Source organism: Mastomys coucha, unplaced genomic scaffold (assembly GCF_008632895.1).
Source record: "Mastomys coucha isolate ucsf_1 unplaced genomic scaffold, UCSF_Mcou_1 pScaffold1, whole genome shotgun sequence".
Taxonomy (NCBI): Eukaryota; Metazoa; Chordata; class Mammalia; order Rodentia; family Muridae; genus Mastomys; species Mastomys coucha.
Genome location: NW_022196891.1, coordinates 79,230,942 through 79,237,099, shown reverse-complemented (window position 1 = coordinate 79,237,099; position 6,158 = coordinate 79,230,942). Strand labels below are relative to the sequence as shown.

Below are 6,158 nucleotides of genomic sequence, written 5' to 3'. Positions count from 1 at the left end.
ACGGGTTTCCGAGGTCCTGATACCAACAATCTTGTTCTTAAAAATTGTGGGGCTGGAGAGACGGCTCAGCAGTTAAGAGCACTGACTGGTCTTCTGAAGGTCCTGAGTTCAAATCCCAGAAACCACATGGTGGCTCACAAACATCTGTACAGCTACAGTGGACTCATACATAAAATAAATATTTGCTGGTTGTGGTGGCGAACGCCGGCAGGATTTGCTGAAGGAGGCAGAGGCAGGAGGATCACAAGTTCGAGGCCAGTCTGGGCTACACATTTTGGGCGGGTGAGATGGCTCAGTGGGTAAGAGCACTGACTGCTCTTCCAAAGGTCCCGAGTTCGGATCCTGGCAACCACATGGTGGCTCACAACCATCCGTAATGAGGTCTGACGCCCTCTTCTGTTGCGTCTGAAGACAGCTACAGTGAATGATGCCAGAGCGAGCGGGCTAGAATGGGCTAGAATGGGGCCGGCAGAGGTCCTGAGTTCAATTCCCAGCAGCCACACACATGATAGCTCACAGCCATCTGTACAGCTAGTGTACTCATACACATAAAATAAATAAAATAAATCTTAAAAAAAAAAAAGAAAAGAAAAGAAAAAAATTGTGCTAAAAAGCATAGTTCATGGACTGGAGAGATGTCTCAGTAGTCAGGAGTGAATGCTGCTCTTCCGAAGGACCTGTGTTCAGTTCCCAGAACTCGCTTTGAGTGGCTTACAGCTACCTCTAAGTCCAGCTCCAGGAGACCCTCTCTGGCTCTCGTGGGCACCTGCATACAGGTGGTACATGTACACACACACACACACACACACACACACACACATACACTCAGCACACTCACAGTTGTGCAACTCTCTCCAGGACTTTCTCACCTCACAGAACTGAAGTTTGATGCTCACTAAACAGCTTTCAGTTCCCTCAGCCCCAGGCGACCACCCCCGTTGTATTGCTTGTTTCTATGATGTTGACCTAAGGGGTGTTTGTTTGTTTGTTTGCTTGCTTGCTTGTTTTTTAAGGCCAAACTCTTACCTTTGTCTCTGTCTATACCAGAGACTGTTTCTCACACATAGGAAGGAAGAGAAGCCACAGTCAGGAGTGGAGTCGTGGCTCCCTCCCAGCCGTATGGAGCTGGGATCTCTGTCAACACAGTGATACAGTTTTTCCTCCACATGGACAGAGGCCTGGGGGTTGGCTGCTCTTATTGTAAAAGGAACCAGGGGCGATGCTCACTAGCCTCAGGATATATATAGACCCTCTTCTGAGCTCAGGGTGGAGCTGTGGATAGAAGCCAGGCTTCCCATAAGCCAGGCTTCCATAGTCAAGGTGGACATTAAAAGATATTAAAGCCGGCTCCTGTTTTGTTTGTGCCCTCACTGTAGCTCAGGGTCTGTTGCACGATTTGTTTATTTAGTTAGTTACTTAGGCCCTTAAGGGTTTCAGGTATCCCAGCCTAACCTTGAAGTGATCTTCCGGCCTCCACTTCTGGCGTTGATTCTAGGCATGTACTGCCATGCCTGCCTTTGTTCAATTTGCTCATTTAATTGCATGATTTGTATAGACACTCATTCTAGGACTCAGAGGAAGCTGTGTTTCAAAGCCCAGCCCTACTGTGAGAGGCACCCCTGTGAGCCTACTGTGAGAGGCAGCCCTGTGGTCTCTGGCTCCTCCCTTTCTCACCCCCTCCCCTTCCCCCACTCCTTCCCTCCTTGTGTACCCAGCAGTCTCTGTTTGTTCCGCAGGGTAGGGCCTCCTCAGCTCCTTCTGCATGGACCCTGGACAAAGTCCAGTCCAACCAAGTCCTTTCCTACGCCAGCTCGAAGCTCAGAGGTCAGAGGTCAGGTTTTGGAAGAGGCTTTTCCTAAGCCACTGTGTGACTTTCGCTTTCACCCATGGCAACCAGGTTGCGGATTAACCGGATTAACCAGGGACGGAGAGCTCACGAGTACCCTGGACCGTGGAGGCTCGCTCCACTGCCTTTCCAGGGACACTGAAAGAACAGGTCCCTGACGGTGATGCCGGCTTTCAGGCTCTTGGCGCACGTTTTCACTGCGTGTTTTCCTCAGTTGGCATTTTATAAAGTTGACTGAAGACAGAGCTCGCATAGCCCAGACTGGCTTTGAACTCCCTTACCTAGTCAAGGATAACCTGTTCTCACCTCTACCTCTGGAGAACTAGGACTACAGGCATGTGCCACCACAGTTGATTTCAGGCTCTGCTGGGGAACTGTCTCAGAGCTTCATATATATTAGCTATGCATACTACAAACCGAGCTACACCCCCAGCCTGCATTACAAGATTCTTTATGAACACCTTCTGGGGAACCTTAAGGAGATAGACGCTCACCAAGCCTCTCTACTGAGTGTTCGTGCTGGGGATGCTTCAGGTGTGCTGTTGGCACAAGAACAGAGAAAGCATGAAGCAAAGAGAAATCCACAGCGAAGTCTACACGAAGGGTCACTGTCTTAAGTGGGTCTACTCAGAAACTGCTGCTGGGTCCCAAAGACGTCATATCACCTCTCCCATGTCATTCTCTAAGTAAGTGTCGAGGCCCTAGGATGGAGGTGGCCCTGACAACCCCTCAGATTTCAGATTGGAAAAAAAAAAAAAAGAAAGTGCCAGGAAGACCGTAGATCGAATTTGCTCATCCCTACCCCCCCAAAAAATCCACTTACAGCAAAACCCACAATCATGAAAAAATGTAGAGGTTTGCGGTATAAATATAACCTGGCAGAGTGAGCTGTGAAAGGCTCTGCTCTGACTGATGCTAGCCCTGGTACCTGTGGGGCACTGGGGATACGATGGATACTCATAGGAATAGCTCAGTTCTCTGTGGCTAATAGTGGAAAATTCACTGAAGGGCAGCCAAAAGCATACACAAGTGACCATCTACCTCAAGGGTGACCACTCTGAACATCTTGTGATGTTTGGACTATAGGATTTCTCTAGTCAGATGGCATGGGGTGGGTTTGTCTGTTATCAAATAGGAACATGATGCGAGTCTCCCTGAGCCCCCAGTCCCGACCCTCAGGATGTGAAAGGGGCCTCCGGTGACCCTGAGTGCTGGCTTCAGTCCCAACTGTCCCACTGCCCTCCCACTCTCCTAGAGCCACTCCATGGAACCAAATGAGAGCTGTGGCACCTAGCTCTGTCTCCTTCTCTCCAGGCCGTGACTCCAGGCAGTGCCCTGGCTTCTGAACAGCATTTAGGTTCTTGGTCATAAGAAAACGATGAGACAGTAGGAGGAGAGGCCCTCGGCCCCATGAAGGTTCTGTGCCCCAGTGTAGGAGAATGCCAGGGCCAATAAGTGGGAGAGGGTGGGGTGGCAGGCATGGGGAGGGGGGAGGCAACAGGGGTTTGTTTTTGTTGCTTCTGTTTGTTTCTTTGTTTTTTGGAGGGGAAACTGTGAAAGGAGAAATTTACATGTAAATAAAGAAAATATCTAAAATAAATAAATAAGGGGAAAAAAAAAAAGAAAGTGATGAGAAGCAGCTGTCCCATTTGCCAGTCAGCCTTATTCAAACTGAGGAAACCCACGATCAAAGTCTCTCATCTCACTGGTTTTTAATTCATTTCTAACTGCTGAGCTGTGACAAACACCTTTGACACTGGCCCCAGGGTCACAAGTTACTTAAGTTGTTGTTCAGGGAACTTGGAAGTAGAAACCACCTACCCTTGACTCATGCTGCGCAAGGAATGTCGCCCTCTGACCTCACACAAAACCTAGACCCTTGGAACACAGGAACACCGCCATTTTCTATATGCATACCACCAGGAAGAGCCGTGAAGCTTAACTGCAAATATGCAGACCACAGACACAGATGCGAGTTTCCCCCAACTTCTGCTTTTGTCAAGTGCCCAGGCTAACCTTGAGCACTCTTCCCCAGAGAAGTGACATTACTCACTTCCTGTAGAGACCACCCTCACCTCCAGCACACCCAGCTTCTCCACACCTTCTTCCTGGTGCAGGCTGGAACTTCACACTGGCGTTGTTTCTCGCATGTCTGCACAGAGCTACACATACACGTTTATTCTTATCTTTTTTCTCTCTTCCCTCTAGGAAGAACTCTCAAAAGAGCAGAGCTGGTCTTGGGTGCGTAGCTCTGTGGCCACCAAGTAGCTGGGCTGCCAGTCAATAAATATTTGTTGAACAAACTAATGGAATCTCTCCTCCCTCTTACAATTCTGTCTGTCCAGCTTCTACTTTCAATTTATACATGAACTATGAACTCAAAATTACAGTATTACACCCTGGCGATAATTTAAGGAGAGAAAAAAAAAAAGATTAGCATTACCTGAAGTGGAGGCGGCTTTATTTCAAGCTGCCACCCGAATGTTCTGGATTCTGGTGCATTGGGGGAGGGGATACAGTTCTTCAAGGGAGCAAAAGTCACTTCTTCAGGGTTTCCTCAGCTGTTCCCTTTGGCACATGATTCCTGCCAGGACACCACTAACTCTGAACACCTTTTTTTTTTCCTTTTTTTGAAACAGGGTCTCTCTATATATTATGCCTTCCTGGCTGCTGTCCTAGAACTGGCTGTGTAGACTGGGCTGACCTTGAACTTACAGAGATTCCCCCTGCCTCTGCCTCCCAAGTGCGGGGGGGGGGGGGGGGGGGGGGGGGGGGGGGGGGATTAAAGGAATGGGCCACCACACCTGGCTAACACCCAAATTTAAAGGTCTTTCTCTACCCCTTCTGCAGCAAACCACAAGAAAACCCGCCCTTGATGACCACGGGGGAGCCTTTCCTTGTAATGAGTCTACCTACCACACAGCCAGCTGCTGGGCTGTCTCAGCCTAAGCTCCAGGGGAAGGAAAAGCCAAGGAAAAAGAGGGGAAGGGGAGATGCGTTTTCTGTTTTGTTTTGTGCCTCAAACAGTCCACCAAGTGTATTTTGTACCAAGGTAGGTTCCAATGGGCTTCCCGCAGCACGCTTGTTATGGAAGGTGAATTTGTTTGCTCAGCGAGTCGAGGTCGGCAGGCAGCCAAGATTCACAAGTTCAGAATTTACCTTCTGTAAGCTGAGACTTCAGCCGGTGGCACAAAATTACCCAGATGACCTAAGACACACGCTTGACTCTGTGTTCATCACTTAGCTTATTAGGAAGTTTTTGAATTCTTTTCTGGAAGTAATCCTTAACTCTGAAATGCTCTCCTTGTGAATTAGAACACAGAGAGAATTACCAGATGCCTGTGTGCGTGGGAGAGCGAAGCCCAGTGCCTAAGGGAACAGCAGTTACCCTAAGACCCTGGAGCTCATCACACGCTCCACGTGGACACCCAGAGGACACCCTTACCCTGGGCTGGCTGCTAATCACTCCCTAGAATTTCTTTGAATTATGGACTTTCGTGTGACTCTCTAGAAAACATTGAACTTGGAGAAGCTGAGTGGGAGACGCACGCCTGTCTTGCTAAGGAATGGCTGGTGGACCCCACGCAGTGCGAGGTACCAGCAGAACTGCGGAGCAGAGTGCGCCAAGTTTCAAGTCCTCTGGCATTTGAGCCTCTCCAAGGGCTCAGATTACAGGGTGTGCCGTTTTTTTTTTTCCCCCAGGAAAAAGTAAGTTAAAGGACAATAAATAAATAAATAAATAAATAAATAACCCACCTTGGTTTTCTTACTCACTACTGAGACACTGAAAACAATTGCCTGGAGGAATGTCAGTACCCTCAGGTGGTGCCCGAAGAAGTATGTTCTATATCAGACACACCCGAATACTTTGCATCCATCCACACATCAAGACAGCCAGTTGCTTGGTGGCCATAACCTTGAACGAGTCTGCACTGTGATTCGCTGGGGAGGGGGGGGGTGGTTGCTACACTGTGCCACCCCCTTTTTGTGGGAACTACAGCTATCCCCCTTGAGCCCCTCCATCCCTCTGTGAGGCTCTCGGCCCTTCTCCCCACTTCACTTCCTCATTTCCATGGAACTCATCCTCCAGTGGTTTCTTGAGATGAGGCGGAGCGGATGCGAATACACCCAGGAGGCATCAGCCGGGATCCTGCCGCCCCACACAGGTCAGAGGAAACCATCCAAGGGGACAGAGTCTCTGAAAATGAGGAGGGTTGAGACTTGAGCCTGGAGTGATTGGTGTCAGCACTGGCTGGCTAGTGGGTGTCATAATGGAAAGCCTGTGTGTTTCCAGCAATACAGACCAAGATGG

At 49.2% G+C, this 6,158-nt stretch overlaps 1 long non-coding RNA gene across 1 annotated transcript; it reads left to right on the top strand.

Annotated features, from left to right (window-relative positions):
- The first annotated feature begins 634 nt into the window (after positions 1–634).
- Positions 635–5,602, top strand: LOC116071454. The gene is made up of 2 exons (XR_004110906.1): positions 635–2,532; positions 4,697–5,602. It is a non-coding gene; the product is annotated as an uncharacterized LOC116071454 (long non-coding RNA).
- Positions 5,603–6,158: the final 556 nt, after the last annotated feature.